Source organism: Lygodium microphyllum, chromosome 19 (assembly GCF_053477565.2).
Source record: "Lygodium microphyllum isolate KBCC chromosome 19, Lygodium_microphyllum_v1.1.10, whole genome shotgun sequence".
NCBI lineage: Eukaryota > Viridiplantae > Streptophyta > Polypodiopsida > Schizaeales > Lygodiaceae > Lygodium > Lygodium microphyllum.
Window position 1 is genome coordinate 73,939,369 of NC_141153.1, and position 9,294 is coordinate 73,948,662.

At 40.8% G+C, this 9,294-nt stretch overlaps 1 pseudogene; it reads right to left on the reverse strand.

The window, feature by feature from the left end:
* Positions 1 to 894: 894 nt before the first annotated feature.
* LOC148020039 (uncharacterized) lies at positions 895 to 2,307 on the reverse strand (annotated as a pseudogene).
* Positions 2,308 to 9,294: the final 6,987 nt, after the last annotated feature.

The following is a 9,294-nucleotide window of genomic DNA, read 5'->3' on the forward strand; positions in this document are numbered from 1 at the left end:
ATATGTTTCAGAGAATGCAACAATTTGGTGTTCTCACCCATTTGTAGGGTATTTGGTCATTCTCTCCCTTTTGTGGGCTTTCTATAATGATGGACTTTCTACGATGATGGCCTTGCAAACTATAAGGACCTTTCAAACGAATTGTTGAAATATCTTAAAATGGACCTTTTCTGATACAATCATGAAAATCACATGACAAATCTCAAGTAAGTATTCCATCATAATGTTAAAAGACTTGAGTGATGCTACTACTGAAACACACTCAATGAGAAACACATTGTCTATAATATTGACAAGGACTTGAAATAGCTATTGAATAGGAATTCTATCCTTCAATAGCTATTGTCACATAGCTCCGTTGTCATCTTCCTTGCAACGGCGGACTAGTTTCTCCTACATTTTCTCCCTCTTCTTCTTTAGGGGAACTAGAAAAGGATGTAGTACTCTTTTGTGTGCACATGTCTCCTTTCAAGAATGTGACAATTGTTGCTCTATGAAGGGTTTGCACGCACCAAGGAATTCCCAAATCCATCATCTATTGGTTGAAATTGGGAGCATGGATGTGAAGCCATGTCTAACTTTGAGGCCTCAATTTGTTGCAAGGCAGCAAATGTTTTGTGGGCGAAATGAAGGGCGTGAGACTGCAGGCCTGCATCATTTCCTCTATGCAAGGATCCCATTTGAGACTTATTGAGATGATAGAGCATACTATATTATTCTTAGGATTATAAAGGGTGCTTACCACAAACTTCCTGAACTTTTGTAAATGTGGCAAATAGTTCTTGTTCCCATTTACCAGTATCCACCACATTTTGGGGACCATCACCTTGCAAGAATGACATGGACGTTTGTTAGGACAAACCTTGGATGATTTCCACCATAAACATAAGATGATCACTCACTTGGTGTAGGCTCATGTGGTGGTGATACTGAAGAATCCAACATTGCATGTGCTTGGCCCCCCATATTCATGAAGCCATGACCTGTAAGTAAAAATCTTAGAATACTAAAACAATACTTCAAATGATATGCAAGTAAAGGTATGCACTTACGTGAAGGCCTTGCAAAGGTGTCGTAGTACATGTCCAAGGATACGCCCAATAACATGGTGGGCATGACACATTAGGACTCACAATTGGTGCTTACAAATATTTCCCTTCATTGCCCATTTGCAGGAGCAACATGCCCACTCACAATCTGCATTGAGTACTGTGTACCAAATATCTTCCTTGCTTTGGCTAAGGACCTTAGCATCCTTCTTGCCTTCACCCAAGAACACTACATGTTCTTCAGGAATCTTCTTGGCTTGCTCATATGAATTGACTACAACATCCATAATGTTGAAATTTTGCTTGAAACCCACCTCTTTCAACATATCCTGATACCGATAGAAACAATGACAAGGACCTAGATGTTTCTGAAGCAACCAATCTAGACGTCGTCCATGAATTGTCTTCCTTCCAATCAAAAATTGAGATTTCAAAATTCCATGGTATGACTCAATGCTTCCATTTATATCTTGATTGGCATGTGCTAGTACTCTTGTTGCACGAACCCACATTTCTACAGATGCATAAGGCAACATGTAAGTCTCCATTAAATAAGTTTGATTGTATTGAAACTAGTTCACATATTCTCTCTTTTACCTAAACATCCAAACCATTGCTCCTTGAAATACGAATGAAAGCCTCCTGGGATTTGTACTTGTCAATGAAAGAGTCAGCAAGTGAGGAGGCCTCTTCCTGAACCGTATTGCCACTAGTGCATTTGCGCATGTTCATGATGTCCCCCAAACATCTGAACATGTTAGCTCGAAGTGATGGATCATGAACCTTTTTGATCGGTTGCTTCAACCAACAACGTCGTACATGCCATATAAAAAGATAAATTGGAACCCCAAAGACCTCCCTGTATGGACAGTACTGATCACTGATTACGAAGCGAAACTCCCATATAACATGATAGATAGAGGTCATAATACTTACTTGATGGCCATAATTTCAACTTGCATGTCATCTACCATAAAGGCATTCGTTTCCCAAGATCTATTGTAGTCAAGGATTTTATTTCTGAATCCCCTCAACCAAGCCTTTGTGTCTGTAGCCCGAGCACGATGATGTAATTATCCATGCAACAGGAACACCATTGCGATGGCTATCAAAGACAAGGATGGTGTATAGAAAAAACTGCACAAATTGATTGTACGTTAGTGCCCTTACGTAACAATAAACACAAATAATCCAAATACAATGGTATTGAAGAATTTTGACCTACCTTGTACTTGTTCATCCCAAAAGTTGCATCCATGCATGGCAACCAAGCCATTGTTGCCATGCGTATTCAAAACCTCCAATTGCCAAGTAGTTTGAATACCCAAGATGAAAGCTTGCTCCTTTGTAGCATCAAATATTTGATTTAAAAATGTTTGATTCTTGTTTTACAATACCCAATTGTGCACATTGCGGGTGTCATCCTCATCTATTCGTAGAGTCAAAGACTTATGTTTACTAGCAATATTTAGTATATCGCACAATGTGAGGAATGAATTCCTAGTTGCATTCAGCTTCCCATCTGTCATACCCATTTGCAATAGTTTGATGTGATGTTGTAGGACTTGGTGTGGTGTGAAGCCCTTGAACAACATCTCATACACCCAACATCTCATCTCCTCCGACAACCATGGAGCAAATGACATCTTTGTAGATGTTTGACCACCACTGTAATGTGGGCCATGGCACACATTGCCTTTCTGGTCCACATGATGGAATTGTACATAATTGATGGGCCATAAGTATAGTTGTGAGACCACAAAATGGCATTGACACCCTACAAAATGTTTCTCTGAAGAGATTCTTTTTTTCTTATGTGTGGTGGAAGGAGGACATTCACGTACATCTTTGGGATCAAATGCACACCAATACATGTGAAGTATATTTTATTTATGAGACACATGTTGGATATACGCCCCTTATATGCTTCTTTAAAGATTGAAATCAATTTGTAATAACCTTCTTGATTGACATAGTAGTACAAAAAAACTTATGTAGTTTGCAAGAGGTAGCTATCAATGTTGGGTTGTGTGAGGCTTCCAGCTGCATGCTTCTTGGTCCATTGCTTTCGAAAATTCATTGGGCCATTTGGTCTTCTATTCTCTCCATTCAAAAAACCAACAAGCCTTCTCCAAGGGATGTAAGTGAGGTGCAATACATTGTACTTGGATTGGGGGTTGTGCCTCATTTCCCATTGAAGCTGCGCACCATCAAATGAACTAGGAGGTTGTCAAATGCAATCAGCCTTGCTTTGGTTGTCCATGTGTTGTGTGTGTGTGTGTGTGTGTGTGTGTGTGTGTGTGTGTGTGTGTGTGTGTGTGTGTGTGTGTGTGTGTGTGTGTGTGTGTGTGTGTGTGTGTGTGTGTGTGTGTGTGTGTGTGTGTGTGTGTGTGTGTGTGTGTGTGTGTGTGTGTGTGTGTGTGTGTGTGTGTGTGTGTGTGTGTGTGTGTGTGTGTGTGTGTGTGTGTGTGTGTGTGTGTGTGTGTGTGTGTGTGTGTGTGTGTGTGTGTGTGTGTGTGTGTGTGTGTGTGTGTGTGTGTGTGTGTGTGTGTAGAGAGAGAGAGAGAGAGAGAGAGAGAGAAGGGGTGGGAGGGAGGGAGAGGGAGGCTATGTGTGCGGGGGAGATGGAGAGAGGGAGGGGAGATTATGGGAAAGAGATAGACAGTCTGAGAAGAGAGAGAGAGAGAGATTTTTACTTCTTAGCCTTCTATGCAGTCCAAGCTTATTCCACAGTTATCACTGTGGCGTGTCAGTGCACATTCCCTTGCCATTATTCTTTCCTCGCAATGATTGCGGGCCCAACTTCTCACGTGTCCCATAGTCAAGCATTCCAGTGAAAAATTTCACAATGACATGAAAAGGACAAAGTGAAAACTGTAATGCCATTTTCAGCCACGTCGACGAACCCCACCGACCCACACCCATGCTTATGTGGCACAAACAACAAACAGACCCGCTTGGGATCTATCGGGATCCAACAATGACAACAGCAAGGTCGTCATCTTCATGATACCATAATCATGAGTGCACCTGTTGTCATGCTTCAATCGGCACTCTATGTTCACAAGATCTACAAGGGATCATCATCTTGGCATCCATTGTCTGCAGCAACAACATCAACATGAGGATCAATAGAGGTATCACCATAGAGTGTCATCGTCATCATCACCCAAATATTCTATTGTAGCATAGGATCGGTAGAGGCATCATCATAGAAAATCATCATCATCACCCAAATAGTCTATTGTAGAATAACCCCACTCTTCACCATTCACATCTTCTCTACTACTCTTTGCTGCCCCTTCTTTTCATTCTCTCTTCTTTCCACTCTTGTTTGTGCTCTATTTACCATACCTACAACACCATTGAGAGGGAGAAGGAACTGTTGAAAAGGAGGAGGACACACCACCAAAAGAGCAGCCGAATAAGGAGGCAAGCAATTGCAAAGAGGAGGAGACACTGAGAGAAGTAAGGCCAAAGAAAACCTACAACCATCACATCATGAGTAAGGTATGAATTTATTGTGCTAACATAACAAGCATTAAGGGTTGAATGCTATCATCTTTGATTGGGGGAAGAGTGGTGCATTAAAGGAAGAGAAAGTTGGGGGGAATTAATTGAAAAATATATCCTCATCTTGCTAATTGTGAAGCATTTATTAAAGTCAAGGTTCTTTAAAGTTGTGATTTAAATTAATATTTAAATTTGCATCCTTTTCTTGATTCATGGTTGTTGTGAATCATTACACAATGCACTCCACTGCCTAACCTTGCGCACAGGCATGTGCACATTTCCACTTACATACAAACATGCACACACATGCTCTCACAGTCATGCACATGCTCACAAAGGTACTTGGGCTCTCGTGAGGTTCCTCTCTCTTTACAGTGCCCTGCATACCATCCCAGTGTCATTGTAGATCCTACACTTGATCTTGCACATAGATCCTTGTAGATGTATTAACTCTTGCATCACTACATACTATTGCACACTTGTGTGCATCTATGTGCACTCTAATGCATGGGTACTTGTACTAATACCTAGTGCACTTGTATGCACTCGTGTACACTTGTGATTACACCTTGCATAGTGCACTTAACTCACCCTCTTGCACATGCACCTTGTACCTTAATGCACACCAAAAAGCACCTCCTGCACTTTCACATTAGCCAGTACACAACCTTGCACTCATCTTGCATCTTAGGACACATCATAATACATTATATATAAACACATTGCATTAGTGCACTAGAAAATGTGCGATCATTGCTCAAGATGGTCAATAAAAACTTGTGAAAAATGTTGGAAGAACCAAATAACTGACTAAATATAACAAAAAGCAAGGTCTAAGAAGTGGAGACAAGAATATACCAAAGAAACCAAAGAACCATCAAAGGAGAAACCTAGGATTTAAAAATATTAGCATAGATTAGAAATCATGTTCCCCACAAATGGAGAAATATGGACTCTCTTTTTTGCCCCTTAAGGAGTGAATAAACAAATATAGGCCTAACCAATGAGAGAGCTAGGATTCTAGATACATGTAACATGAATCTTCTAGCCATATCTTGGCCCAAATCTTCCCTCAACAATAAAATAAGGAGAAATGTGGGGAATACAATGTTGACACCTTGGAAGTTTGTAACTCGAATTTTTATTTTCTTAAATTTTTTATGTTTGACTTTTCATTCCTCCCCTTTTCAGTTTCCCCCTCTTTCTTAGGTGGAACTCGAATTTATCATATATCTTTCCCCGCTTCTTCTTTCCTAACAAAATTTTACAGCCTCATTGTTGCTTGCCCTATCTATAACCCTGTGAAATTTAATTTCCTCTACACAAACACAAAGTGAGTTTCACATATTTTATGAGAGCAGAGCTTGTTCTACCAAAGCCTTAAGATTTTTTTCACAAAACTTTACAGGTATATTGTTCTCTTCCATGGATGTTCTATGGTAAAGTTTTATCTCATTTCGACAAAACCTGTGCAAGTTATGTGCACTTTTTGACATGTAATTTCTTTTGTTTTGGTTCTTTAGGAGTCTCTTACAGTTAAGAACAATGATCTTTTGAACACTCAACTTCTTCTTCAACATCTTACGGTTTCTTTGTAAACAAAGTTATAGGTATATTGTCTTGTTTTTTTGCTACTCCATAGTTAAATTTTATCGTGTTTGAACAAAATGTATGCAATCTATATGCATACTAAGTTTTCCTTTGTTTTTTTACTCCAAGAGTCTTTGAGGGTGGAGAACAATGATTTTTTAAAAACTCAACTTCTTCAACATCTTTGGGATTCTTTTTGCAAAGAGAGCCACATTTATATTGCCACTTTTTTTTGTTGCTCCATGGTTAAGTTTCAACTCATTTGGACAAAGCCTATGTAAGTTATATGTATGCTTTGACTTGATATTTCTTTTGTTTTTGTACTCCAGGAATTTGTCAGTGAAGGAACAATGGTCTTGCTATATAAGTCAACTTCTTGTTCAATATCTGTGGGCTTCTTTGTGAAAAGAATTACAGATACAATGTTTTTTTAAAATTGCTCCATTTAAATTTCATTTCATTTGGAGAGAACATTTGCAAATTATACACATATTGATAGGTAACTTTTCTATTTGGTGATCATAGATGTCTTCATGGAGGAAAAAATTAGTAACATACTTGCAGTGGAGGTCTTCCATAGGAAAGATATTGGTGGTAATTGGATTTGTGATAAGTACTATAAGTTGGATTGGATTTTGATACACCCAAGTACTCGAGGGAGTTTCAAGGTCAGGCGTAAGGATGTTGCAAACCCTAGCAAACATCGGAAAGATACCTCCTTGCCCTGTTGAGACATGACAAGCGATGAGCCACCCCTCGCTTCTCTCCATGCTATCATCATCGAGGGGGTGGAAAATTTACTTATGCAAGATGTACTAGAAATTTTGGAGCTAAGGGAAGAAGAGCTATATTGTATCATGGTGCTAATGCACCTGATGATTTTATAGATTTTGATATACAAGATGCACCAGCACATGTTGATGAGGTGGCTCGATATGATGGCACAAGTTTCAATGACATGTTTGCCGTTGTGAGGATCCAATAGTAGATTGAGAATGTGGTGCCACAGTATGAGATCTCAGATGAGGAGTTCGAGCGGTTGCAAGAAAGCATTTTTGGACCTTGACCCGACTACGCAGTACCTTCCCAAGAGAGAGACGAGGGTGACCCAGTTGCAGGAGCAGACATGGATGCTTCATTACAGAGGAGCAGATAGATGATGCAGAGAAGGTAATGTTATTGGATTCACGTAAAAATTTACCAATAGGGCCTGTAGGGCATCAGGAGTGTGCACATAAAATTTTGTCAGGATTGAGCCCCCAGAGAAGCACTGGTCGGAGGCTCACATTTGGGGGCCTGATCCTAGTAAAATTTTATGTGCACACTCCCGATGCCCTAGAGGCCCTATTAGTAAATTTTTATGCGAATCTGATGTATATACCTTAAGCACACTCCATGCATAGTGAGTTTGATACAGTGAGTTTGACACTGAACTTGTGTGATGCATGGCATTGTCTATATAGATGAATTTTTATCTAGACAAGGTGGCCAATCTAGTAGCCAAGAAAGGGTGCAGGACTCAGCATTGAAGGAGTATATCAGCCAGCTTGTGAGCGACATTATTGTGTTCCATAAACATACTCTCCGGCTTTTGTTGAGAACTTCTTGAAGTTAAGGGCACTAAAGATGGGCCCTTCAAGACCATCCTAACGAACTCTAGCTTAGAGAAAGATGTATTGCTTCGATGTTCGATGCTCCTCTACTTGTTCTCTAGTACTAAGTCTGGGCCACTTTTTTCCATGGTGGCCCATGGTATGGTTACTAGTGTTGAAGACCCCAATGTCATTAGACAGGAACTACTAGGGTAAAATGTGTTGCTACCTATGATCCAGAATAGCTCTGACCATGGGGAGTCTAGCTCAAAGAAGCCTAAGAGAGAGTAGATGTATTGCATAACTATCATGTTGCATCGTATCGGTTCCTATCGCCCAATACAGAGCGAGGGTGCTCTTGCCTCTTTCCCGATTTCCTCATTTCGAGCTGTTTCGTGGCCTTTTTCCTTGCTACCCGTTGTATTTTTGTGCATGTTTGTTCGATACAGAGCGAAGGGCGTCCTTCGGTCTTCTAGCTAATTCTTGTCTCGCATCATATCGAGCTTTCTTCTCTTGATGTCCTCGTCTCCGATACGGTGCGAACGCTCCCATACGTCTTGTTCATTTGTTCCTCCTCGCATCGTATCGTGCCTGCTGCATTCTTGTCGCAGCTTTCTTGGATTGAGAGGATGGTATAGGGTCTTCATCAAAAACTATGCTTTGATTGCAGCACCTCTGACGGACTTACTGAAGAAGCAAACAGCCATTGCATGGTCAACTCCCGAACAAAATAGCTTCGACAGATTGAAGCAAAGTTTGGTATCAGCACCTATTCTAAAACTTCCAGACCTCAATAAAGAGTTCGAGGTAGTAACTGATGCTAGCACACTTGCCTTGGGATGTGTGCTCATGCAGGAAGGTCATCCTATAGCATACTCTTCAAGGAAATTGAAGAGTCATGAGAAGAATTATGCTACGCATGATCTGGAATTGCTAACTGTCATCCATGCTCTAAAGCTTTGGAGACACTACCTATTGGGTAACAAGTTTACACTAGTAACTGACCATAAGAGTCTCAAGTGGATCTTTACCCAGAACGAGCTCAACATGAGGCAACGCCGGCGCTGCCAAGGGTTTTGCACAGCAGGCAGGTTTGGATTACTTTGAGACCTTTGCTCCTATAGCTCGGATGTCCACCATTCGAGTTATTTTGGCTCTTGCAACTCACCACCGTTGGTTTGTTTACCAGATGGACGTCAAGTCAACCTTCCTGAATGGCGTCCTTGAGGAGATCTATGTTTCGTAGCCTCCAGGTTTTCTTGTGCAGGGGAAGGAGACTCATGTCTTGCAAGAGTGAATTTAGCAATGCAAGGTATTGCTATAGCATTAATAGAAGCTTGGGCAACAAAGAGAAGCTGAAAAGAAATTAGTTGACAATAGGTGGAGCTGCTGGAGCAGTCCCTCCCCTCTCAAAATATGGTCCAGTCAGAGTGTATATAGCATTAAACCGCCTGCTAGTTGGAGTCGATAGGGGAGCCAGCATGTGTCTCTGTAGAGGTGGCGTTGTACCTGCAGGTGCACAAAGATCAGACACCAATTAGCTGAGTAGA